This window comes from Bufo bufo, chromosome 9 (assembly GCF_905171765.1).
Source record: "Bufo bufo chromosome 9, aBufBuf1.1, whole genome shotgun sequence".
NCBI classification, from domain to species: domain Eukaryota; kingdom Metazoa; phylum Chordata; class Amphibia; order Anura; family Bufonidae; genus Bufo; species Bufo bufo.
The window spans coordinates 29878657-29890978 of NC_053397.1; the positions used below are offsets into that span (position 1 = coordinate 29878657).

At 41.8% G+C, this 12322-nt stretch overlaps 1 protein-coding gene across 2 annotated transcripts in view; it reads right to left on the reverse strand.

Moving 5' to 3' along the window:
* The window catches only part of PTPRG (protein tyrosine phosphatase receptor type G), a 494056-nt gene that overhangs the window by 388933 nt on the left and 92801 nt on the right, over positions 1–12322 (reverse strand). The gene's annotated exons all lie outside the window — the stretch shown is intronic.

A 12322-nucleotide genomic window follows, 5' to 3' on the forward strand; every position in this document is an offset into this window, starting at 1 on the left:
TGCCCAAAAGCACAAGGTGTGCAATACTCAGAGACATGGCCAAGGTAAGAAAGGCTGAAAGACGACCACCACTGAACAAGACACACAAGCTGAAACGTCAAGACTGGGCCAAGAAATATCTCCAGACTGATTTTTCTAAGGTTTTATGGACTGATGAAATGAGAGTGAGTCTTGATGGGCCAGATGGATGGGCCCGTGGCTAGATTGGTAAAGGGCAGAGAGCTCCAGTCCGACTCAGACGCCAGCAAGATGGAGGTGGAGTACTGGTTTGGGCTGGTATCAAAGATGAGCTTGTGGGGCCTTTTCGGGTTGAGGATGGAGTCAAGCTCAACTCCCAGTCCTACTGCCAGTTTCTGGAAGACACCTTCTTCAAGCAGTGGTACAGGAAGAAGTCTGCATCCTTCAAGAAAAACATGATTTTCATGCAGGACAATGCTCCATCACACGCGTCCAAGTACTCCACAGCGTGGCTGGCAAGAAAGGGTATAAAAGAAGAAAATCTAATGACATGGCCTCCTTGTTCACCTGATCTGAACCCCATTGAGAACCTGTGGTCCATCATCAAATGTGAGATTTACAAGGAGGGAAAACAGTACACCTCTCTGAACAGTGTCTGGGAGGCTGTAGTTGCTGCTGCACGCAATGTTGATGGTGAACAGATCAAAATACTGACAGAATCCATGGATGGCAGGCTTTTGAGTGTCCTTGCAAAGAAAGGTGGCTATATTGGTCACTGATTTGTTTTTGTTTTGTTTTTGAATGTCAGAAATGTATATTTGTGAATGTTGAGATGTTATATTGGTTTCACTGGTAAAAATAAATAATTGAAATGAGTATATATTTGTTTTTTGTTAAGTTGCCTAATAATTATGCACAGTAATAGTCACCTGCACACACAGATATCCCCCTAAAATAGCTAAAACTAAAAACAAACTAAAAACTACTTCCAAAAATATTCAGCTTTGATATTAATGAGTTTTTTGGGTTCATTGAGAACATGGTTGTTGTTCAATAATAAAATTAATCCTCAAAAATACAACTTGCCTAATAATTCTGCACTCCCTGTAAAGGGGATTTCCAAAACTTTTCTACTGCTGACCAATCCTCTGGATAAGTCATCAGTGTCTAATCAGTGGGGGTCCAACAACTCGGCCCCCCGCCAATCAGCTGTATGAGAAGGCAGTGGCTCCGCAAGAATATCCCTGCTCACCAAGCACAGCACCGTACATTGGATGGTGGCTGTGCTTGGCCTCTCAGCTCAGCCCTATTCACTTCAATAGAGCCGAGCCCTGCTTGGGCCATGTGACCGATGAACGCGACGTCCTAAGGAAAGCCGCGGTGCTACAGCGAGTGCTGGTGCCTTTTCAAAGAGCCAGTGTGAAACTTGCCAAAGGCCTCATGCAAGCAACCATAATTTGCATCAGTGTCTGATCTGCATTTTTTTGTGGATGCCCACGGACCAAACAAACATGGGTGTCAGATTGCTGTTCGCATCCGTATGTCCATTATGCAAAATACAGATATTTTTGCCCGTTTTGCAGATAAGAATAACCATTACTAGTGGAGTGTGAAAAAAGCAGAATTCACACGGAAGGTATCTGCTGTATTTTGCGGATCCATGTTATGCAGACTGCAATATGGACACGTATGCACGAGGCCTTTACGGAAGAAATCTGATAATGCTGCAGATCTAAACATCCAATCTGCATCAGCAAATCTGCACGTACGTAGCAACCGGAAAATCCTATAGACTTATTATGCTGTACATCGCTTAAAAAAAAAATATAAAAAATAAATAAAATAAAACTAGGACGTGTCGACTTAGCCTTAAAGGGGTTGTCTCATCGCAGACAAAGGGGGCATATCGAAGGATATGCCTCCATTGTCTTATAGGTGCAGGTCCCTATCGGCAACAGAGCCCCGCAAGGTGGTGGCTAGAGGACTCCTGTCCGGACAACAATTGCTCTCCCCATAGAAGTGAATGGGAGTGACCGGCCACCACCGCCTGCCATTCACTTCTATGTGCCCGACAAGAATAGGCTCTGCTACTTTCGGCGGCCTCATAGAAAATGAATGGAGGGCGGCTGCGCATGTGCAGTGCGCCCTCCAGTACTTACGATGCTCTGTTCTCGATATTGGTGCGGGTCCCAGCGCTGGGAACCACACCTATAAGACAATGGGGGCATAAACCATGATGAGACATGACAACCCCTTCAAATTTACCTTGCATTTGAAATATATGTAGCGTAAATAGATATGTAGCAAAGTTCAACTCCTCCATCTTTTTGTGATGCATTGTATCGGCCTGAAATAACAGTGCAGCTTTGCCTGCAGTCCCACGTAAATCCACAGATGTGATATGACAAGCTGTGCTCACAAACTTTGCATTGTAGCATCTGTTCGACAATAGCGAATGAGAGTTCAGCCTCAAACACCCCTTTAATAAGTACACTATAAACACAACAAACATAGTAATTATGCTTTCATTTCACAGAACACCCATCGACACAATGCAACAAATATTATAGAGATGTGAATATACATAACAAAAAAAAACCCTAAGCACCTCTTGTATAATTACAAATGAGATTCAATATCCAGAACTAATTCACTTCAGGAGTAAAACAATTTGCACGCAAAACGCCAATGCTGAAAAGTGCTGGATGTGGCAGAATCATGCCAAGGTGCCGGAAAAATGCAGCGTTGACAAATATCATAAAGGCCTGGCTCTTGGTCGGAACGGAACGTCTTCACACACCAGCTAAAGACATATAAATTTAATTAAGAATGCAAAGGAGTCGTAAATCACACAGCAATAACCGTCAAAAAAATATTGACATTAGGAGTATTTTAATGCTCATCAAAAGTGACTTTTCCAATAAATGCCCTGGACTTAAAGAGAAAGGATCACAATTCGCCTTCTGATCTTTGGGAGTAAAAACACTGTAACAATGAGTCAGAGACGATAAAGAAGCTACAGCTAAGAGCGACGCTGTGACGACAGCGCAGCAATAAAACCTGGCAAACTGGACAGCAGTGCGTGAAGACAGAGGATGACCGGACATTTGTCTCAGCAATGTGGACAAATATGAACATGGGACCAACACAGATGCCTTCAGTTGCCAAGCGCACATGTAACAGGTCAACCAAAACTGCTGACAGATGCCCTTTAAAGGGAAGATGTTATGTTAAAGATGCATTCAGATATCCCAGCTTCATATTCTAGAACAGGAGCAGCTGAGAAGATCGATATATAGTTTCGTGGGAAAAGATTCAGTAGAACTTTTAACTTCGGAACGGAAATACCTTCAGTTCTTAGTAGTCCAGGGGGCGGTCCTGGACTCCTAAGCATAAAAAGCACAAACATTTAAATCAACTTACACTGAATATTCTTCCACAAAATTATATAATCAAAGTGCTCAACTCACCCTGCTGCTGGTAGACTGGATAGAATTCTCATGGTGACAGGTCCCCTTTAAAGCAACTGTCTGGGGTGGGTCTCTTTATATTTGACAGTGAAGGCTAACCTCCGGAACTCTAGCTGCAGTGAAACTACGACTCCCAGCATGCTCCATTCATTTCTATGGAGTTCTGAGAAAAGCCAATTAAACGTACATCTTTGGAGTCGTAGTTTTACCTCAGCTGGAGTGCCGGAGGTTAGCCATCACAGATATAGGAGGTCCAGAGTAGGGTTGAGCGAACCCGTGGAAGTTAATAGCATTCTATTAAATAATAGCATTCTAAAAACAGAATGCTAAATAAAATGTCTATTGAGGCCGGGGTTAAAAAAAAATATATAAAAAAAAATAACCTAAATCAACTTGATCGCAAAGCCGGTATCTTCTTTTCTTCAGGACCAGTCTTCTGTTTTAAGAATGCTATCATTTTCCATTATAACCAAGTTATAACGGAAAATCAACTGAACACTGAGCTTCAGTGAAAAAGTCCGGGTTCGGGTACCCGAACTGGCAAAGTTCGGTACGAACCCGAACTTTGTAGTTCGGGTTCGCTCAACTCTAGTGAAGAGTTATATTCAGCCCTAGCATTTTACCTCGTGGATTCTGCCTGACTTCCAGGACCCCACCGCTTAGCGGATTGAAGGGGCCAAAGCGCTCAATGAAGAGCCATACTTTCAGTAGTGGCTGTGCCCTGGTACTGCAGCTCAGTCCCATTCAAGTCTATTAATGCAAATTAATATGCACTGGCCTAATTTCTTAGTCTGAAGAACAGAAGTACAATGAGGCCAATTAGTTCTGGAATCTGTATCCCAGCCCTAGACCGAAAAGCCTGGAGCCCCTAATGTAATGAGATTTGTACAAAAAGTTAACGAGAAGTGTAGAGCAAGGTTTGATTGCCAATTTATGGACTGATTCCCAATCTTAAAAAGACGTTATCTTCAAATGCATAATAAACCAGAAAAGTTCCATACACTGATCAGACCAACACACTAAAGTAGCGATACAGGGTTCATTTTGAAGAACCTCCCCAAGACTGGAAGTTCAGACAAGAAGTCTAGCTTGGCTCTTCAGGACAAAAACAAACCTGGTCTGCTGCCCAACCAGTAATTCTGCAGTTTTGTATATTTTAATACTAATAAAGTTCTTTAAATGTGTTTTTTTATAATCCAGAGAGAGTCTGATAACCCAGCCCAAAACTGCAATATAACGAGGAACGTTTTTTACTGGTTTCTAGAAAGCATTGTCCCATTATGGGTATTCATCATGTCATCTGGAAACCTAAGCCAGGTTGGGTGAAAATCTTGAGGTACTGGGTGCTTCAACATTCTCTCTATGGATCTGTTGTATGGATATCTTTTTATAGAAGACCTTGACTGGTCAACGGCTACAACTTTACAATTGCCATTTATTACTTCTGACCCTCAGTAAGCAATTACAGAGAAATAATAAGATGCAGTGACCAGAGTCAGGTTAATGGTGGCCAGTCCCCTCTGGTTCCCACGCACAGTGAGTGCAGTCTTTGTACCAAGGTCCCTGGCTAAGAAAGCAGCTGGCTGATGTACAACAAGACAAGATAGCAATGATTCGGATGGCTGGGAGAAAGCAACGCAAGGACTTGGCTAATTAACAGTCAATGGGCGCGGGGGCTCTGAAGGAATATACGGCCTCTACAGCTAAGGTGGAGTTCTGCCTCTAGGCACATTTTATCACAGACTCGAATTCCAGCTTCTTGCATCTTAATGCAGCCTAGGAAAGCAAGTATGCTGAAACCTATAAAGCCAGTGCCAAGGTGCTAGTGACACTTGGCTGATTTATTGCAGAAATTTCTTCGTACTAAATTATTTTCCATAATCAGAAGGGGGTTGTTTCTAAGGCATGGACGTGGACTTCAGCAATTCACCTTCAGATGAATGGGAAATACTCAGAATTGGATAGGGAGGTCTTTCTGTGGCCAGCCCCACACACCGTTACTTTGATTGAAAGGGCAAATCAGCAAGGAAGAGGCTGGCCACAGAAATGAGTGGTGTTTGGGTGCAAGAAGAGCAATGGCAAAGCCCTCATTGCACCAAAGGCTTAATTTGCATATTAAGAAAAACTATCAGGGCTCTGGAACGGAGCCTCGGAACAAAACAAGAACAGTGTTTTAATCAGGTGATCTACAGCTACATGTCTACGCAAACAGTTGGATAGGGAGGTCGCTGGTGACAGATTCCCTCTAAAGCTCAAAAAAAAAATTACTTTCTGGCACATGGGGGAGGTAGAGATGTGCAAAATTTATTAAGAGGTCTGCATATCTCAATCCAGAGCAAAACTAGATCAAGAATGGTATACGAAACACCAATCTTTAGAAATTGCCTCCCAATCAGGGAATTTCATGAAACAAAAATTATTTGTTGTTCACAGTAACCAATCACAGAGCAGCTTTCATCTCTCATGTTGCTCTTGAAAAATGAAATCTGCGCTGTGATTGGTTGCTATGGGCCGCAAAGACAGGTCTCATTTATTAAAACAATTTAACCCCTTAGTGACCACTAATACGCCTTTTTACTGACGTAAATAAAGTTTTTTTTAGCTAAACAGCTTGCTTTAATCGATCATTACATGTACTATAACTTGTCCTGCAAAAAATAAGACCTTATACAAGTACATTGATGAAAAAACTAAAAAGTTATAGCTCTTGGAATGCAAAGTTTTAAAAAATGTGCGTGCACACGACCGTGGTTTTTGTTTACATCTTGGGGCCACAAAAGATGCGAACACATCATGGTGTATGTCCGTTCTGTGGTCCCATAAAAAAAAAAAATAATAGAACATGTCCTATTCTTGTCTGTTTTGCGGACAAGGAAAGAACATTTGTAAAGGAGCGAGAAGAAAACGTCTGCATGCTCTTGGCTGGTATCCGTGTTTTGCGTATCTGCAATTTGTGGACCGCAAAAAATGCAATGGTTGTGTGCATCTGGCCTAACTGTAAGATTGTCATTGCTGGCCATAGTAACCAATCAGAGATCAGCTTTCATTTTTCCAGAGCAGGTTAAGAAATAAAAGCTGAGCTCTGATTGGTTGCTATGGGTGACCAAGACAGTCTTCCACTTAGACAGCTTTGAAAGATAAGGCCCAATAACAAATAAGGGGAATATGTTAAATAAATGTGATTCTTTTGCAGGTCACCCCTTTGCTATATTCACCAGATATACATCACGGTGTAATGAAAACATAAAGCTGCTTTCATGGTCTTCTGCCCTTCCAGCCGATCTACTAACAGCATCCGCTGACAGCCCTTTACCTAAAGAGCAGAGAAATATATTCAGCGCTGTCTGGCGGCATCGCACTGATGTCTGAAGCACATTCAGCAAAATAAAATATATGTATAAAAACATGACCCGGTAGATCCCCTGGAGAGCCTCTTGTCCAAGGCAGAATTAAGAACCCACAGCATAAGAGGACATTCAAAAAGTTGAGGTCCAGTAAATTCCATCATCGCTGCTAAATGACAACCAGAAACCGCTGGAGAACTGTAGGGGAAAAATTATAGGACATCCAGCTACGGACATCCGGACAAGTAAAAACATTACACACTGTCAAAAAGGGTGAGGAAATGGCTCTTAAAAGGTGCCCTATATTTCGGTACATGTGTGCGGCAGGGCTCAGAATTTAAGAACTCTCAGAGAGTGGACTGTGTAAAACTCATCACAGGGTGTGTAGACTTTTGCAGTTAAAAAATAAAATAAAAACTAAAGCAATATTGCAAATTTGTCTTGTATTAGGCTAGTTTCACACTAGCGGTAAATTCGTCTGGCAGAGAAAAAGCCTGCCGGTAGACAGAATACTACCTGACCCTGCCGAAGCCCATGGACTATAATGGGGCTCGGCAGGAACCTGGCCTGTTTCCAGCATTAGTGCCAGGATTCGGCGCTTGCTCCTTACAGTATTGAAACAAAGTTTTATGTGAATCGACTTTGGATGTTTCATGGTGGGAGTTGTAGTTTTACAACCGCTGGAGAACCGCAGGTTGGCCATCCCTGGATTAGTTGCTTGAAGGGTGTAAATGGCCCAAACTCCTTGCATCATCATGGTGATCTGTTGGGCTGGAATTCACAGCGTCAAAATCTGTCCCATTCTCCCAGCATCATTGAGACTGGAACTTGGATCACTAAAACTACTTTCACATAGGATCTCAATACCGGAGGAAAACTCTTCAGTTCGACAATGAATGGGGACCAAACTGAACGGAACGGAGTGCACCAGAATGCATTCAGTTCCATTTGGTTGCTTTCCCATACTGAACAGAAAAACTCTGTAAGAAGCTTTTTTCTGTCCGGCACGGGATGCGGAGCAAGACTAATCCGGCATGACACACAACGTAAGTCAATAGTGCCGAATCAGTTTTCTCGACACAAAAGAAAAACGGATTCGTCACCTATTAACTTACAAATCGTTTTAATGCCAGATCCGTCATGGCTATTTTAAAGATAATACACCCGGATCCGTTCGTTCATAACAGATGCAGACGGTTTTATAATCATCACTGAAGCATTTTTTGCTGAACCCACCCGGATCCAGCAGAAAAACAGATGTAAAAGTAGCCTAAGGCTACTTTCACACTTGCGGCAGAGGATTCCGGCAATCCGGACGCAAATGCATTGAAATACCGGATCAGTCTCTCCGGTGTCATCTGGAAAAACGGATTCGGTTTTTATTTTTTTCACAGATTTAAAAAGGTCTGCAATTTTAATGCCGGATCCAGCACAAATACATTTCAATGGAAATTAATGACGGATCCGGCATTCCGGCAAGTGTCCAGGATTTTTGGCCGGAGAGAAAAAACGTAAGAGGGACTGAACTGATGCATCCTGAACGGAATGCTCTCCATTCAAAATGCATTAGGATAAAACTGATCAGTTTTTTTTCCGGTATTTGAGTTCCGTCACAGGGGCTCAATAAGTATTTTGGCTGGTCTGGGGGTTGAAACTTCTTACTGGATTATGGATACCAGGATGATTACATCAGTTTTCAATGAGTTTGTTATTATAATGAGCCAACAGCTAAAGTTTTATAGCACAAATATTTACATGAAATTCCCAAGTTGATATATTTTTAACTTTTTAATTCAGTGGGGACAAGAAGATTTAATAGCATAATGTGTTTCATATCAAAATGTTCAGAAAGCCAAGGATTCTCAAGTTTCCTCCCTTAAGAACAAAAGATTTATCACTTATTAATGACCACCAAGACGTGACAATTGCTCTTGTGCTTTAATTAATAAGCACCATATTTGAAGAGTCTCAGGGGAACAGAGCAAAAGTTAGGCAAAATTTTAAAATCTTAACTTTCAATGTTAATAGCTTAGGGTCTTTGCCAAAAACTTACTGAAATTTTCCATGACCCTCGGAACAGAATGTGCCTGCTATAAGGTTATCGTGAGTGATCGAGAACTTGTTTGGAAGGGTTCATGAGCACAGGCATCACAGTCCACAACCATTCATTATGTTCTTTTAATATATAAAAAAAAATATAGGTTTACCAAGCTTTTGAGAATCAATCCTGCAAAGTTGTAGTAAGGGTGAAGGTTGGTTCTATAACCTCAAAAATCGTATTTATACGTTTTCCCATGCTAGACTTGGTCACACCAGATCAAGACCTCAGCATCTTCATGGACTTATCATGGCTATGAACTATGGCTCCAAATAACCCTACTTGACAAGAGAGTTACAGTGTACAAAATGTACAGTTTTGTCTCTCATTCTCTCTTTTTTACCTGTGATGTGGCCATTCTAGATACTGCATGCATTGGTCCATGACCCCAACACCTTCATGGAATTATGACATGGTCCTTACTGTCCTCTAAACAAATAACCCCTCTTTGTCAAGTATTACAGGAACCTTTGGAAGGATTCTCTATACATGGTTTGGAAGGTTTCACATTTCTGAACTGCAGTCCTCAAGTGTTCCCCAAAATGTCATGATTTGAGGATCCCTCACTGAAGGACCACATGTGACAATTCCCAATGCACTTTAACGCTTAAAACATGACTTGTTGGAGGTAGTGGAAGATTGAGTTTGGTTGAGAAACATCCGTTTTGATCAGGAACCATATTTGTGATGGCAACGATGGTGTCATGAACCAGAGAAACCCCTAGTATCTAAATCAATGAAGTCCAGAAAGGAAAATGATGCCTCACATGACCCAACTAAAATACATTTTCTAAAGCTTCAACAATAACCTCTTAACAGGATCCATAAATGATATGATCCAACTTGCAACAAATATTAATGGATGTCAATAATAATGGACTCTTCTGGATGTTCTAGGCATTAAATTATGTTATTTTGACCATCATGGGCAATGGAACCATGATGCCAATATGAACAGAGCCTTATACAATTCCACTGCTTTAAGGGTACTTTCACACTAGCGTTATTCTTTTCCGGTATTGAAATCTGATAAAGGGTCTCAATACCGGAAAAAAATGCATCAGTTTTGCCCCAATGCATTCTGAATGGAAAGCAATAAGTTCAGTATGCATCAGGATGTCTTCCGTTCTGTCCCTTGTACGGTATTTGACCGAACAAAATACCGCAGCATGCTGTGGTATTTTATCCGGCCAAAATCCCAGAACACTACCGCACTTGCCAGATCAGGCTTTAATTTCCACTGAAATGTATTAATGCCGGATCCGGTACCAAGTGTTCCGGAAATCCGGTTTTCCGGTCTGCGCATGCTCTGTTCTTTCTAACTTTGAATTTTTTTTATACCGGATCCATTACTCCTATTATTTAAGAGGGATTCAGTATTTCAATGCATAAGTCTAACTGATCCAGAAAATAAAAAAAAGATATCTGTTTGCATACGCATTTCTAGATCCGTCATCCAGAATACAACAACGCTAGTGTTAAAATACCCTAAGCTCAATTTGCTATTGTGCCCCATGGGAGTTTTAAAGGAGGTAATAGTAGGTAAACCGTGTTATTTTAGAAAAAAAAAAGGTCAGTTTCTCCCATCTTAATCCTTACAGTTCTATTCCGATATTGTCTGTTTCTCTTTTGCTGTTCGTTCTGGGAAATGATGTCACATTGTAACACACTAGAGGATAAAATATCACCAGGAGATCAATAGCATTGGTTTTAATGGTTCTGAGGCAGCCAAAATCTGTACACTTGAGATGCAAGGAGAAGGACTTTATTAAAATCACTGGCATGCTTTAATTTCAAGATTAAGATTATGATTATATTTTGCGACTGGAAACTTATCAAATTGCATGTATGGTTTTCCTCTTCGAATGGCAAATAGAAGCAGACTGTGATAATAACAGGGCGACAGTGGTAGTTACGTGGAGCCACAAAGTGGCAACGCTAAATAGGAAAATGCATGGGATTAACACAGTTTGCTTACAGAATCTATAGGTAAGGAAACAAAAAGCTATATGTAGCATAGAGCAAGCCCAAAACAATATCATTCCTTTAACCTGGCATCCAATTTTCCAGAAAGTCTAACCATCTGGTGCTTTGTATTCAAGCACAGAACCGAAATCTTAAGTTATAGGAGACAATTTCATGATAACATTTAACGCGGTCTTCCTGAAGATTCAATTTTAAGGTTTCTACGTTCTTCTACATCTGTCTGAAAATCCAGTATCTATTAGTTCCCATTAATGTTATACTAAAAGGGATCTTTCAGCTACACATAGAGACAGCTCAGAATCTCCAGCTGAGAGAAGCTCTCACACAGAATTTTGCAGAGCACACGGTATGTCCTCTTTCACACAAGCGTGACGAATTGGCTCCGGATGCGTTCAGTGAAACTCGCACCATTTTGCAAGCAAGTTCAGTCAGTTTTTTCTGCAAAGCGTTTTTCACGCGCGTGAAAAAAAAAAAAAAATATGAAGTTGTACAAACAACATCTCTTAGCAACCATGAGTGAAAAACACATTGCACCCGCACTTGCTTCCGGATGCAATGAGTTTTTCACTGAAGCCCCATTCACTTCTATGGGGCCAGGGCTGCGTCAAAAACGCAGAATATAGAACATGCTGCGTTTTTCACGCAACGCAGAACTGATGCGTGAAAAAAATAAACGCTCATGGACACAGCCCCATTGAAATGAATGGGTCAGGATTCAGTGCGGGTGCTATGCGTTCACGTCACGCATTGCACCCACACGGAAAACTCGCTCGTGTGAAAAGGGGCCTAAAGCTCACCAACATTACAGCTGATACATTGGTCACAGACTTTGGAGGTCTCTGCTGTTCACATGAGTAGCTGGAGAAATCTGAGGTCAGTAATGAAACCTAGCAAAACTGAGTCACGATTTTCCGGGAGGGTGGACTGACCTGCAGTTCACATTGTTGGTCATGAAACCAGAAAGTTCTGGGATTAGCAGAAACTCTGACGCTTGTGCTGTGTGTCGGACTAACCAGCTACATCACTTATCAGTATAGTTTAGTTTCTTGCTTCAAAGTCGCCTTATGCCTCCATCTGGACATTCTAGGATCCACCGAAATTAACCCAATTGTTAGGTTATCACTTGATTGACGGGGTCAAAGAGGTCAGATCCCTACCGATCACAGAAACTGATGGGACCTCAGACACTTTACAACCTTTTCCTCCACAGGAGTGACCCAGCCACCGGCTGGGTGTATAGGGGACCGCCAGCACAGCTCCATTCAAGTGTGCAGCGCTAAATCAGTGCTGCAATCAATTCAGTCTCAGGATCGGTGGGTCTCCCAGATGTTTGACCCAACCAATTATAACGCAATGCCATACCCTAGCACCGTGATGGCTAACCTCCGGGCACTCCAGCTGTGGTAAAACTACGACTCCCAGCATGCTCCATTAATTTCTATGGAGTGCTGAGAACAGCCAAGCAA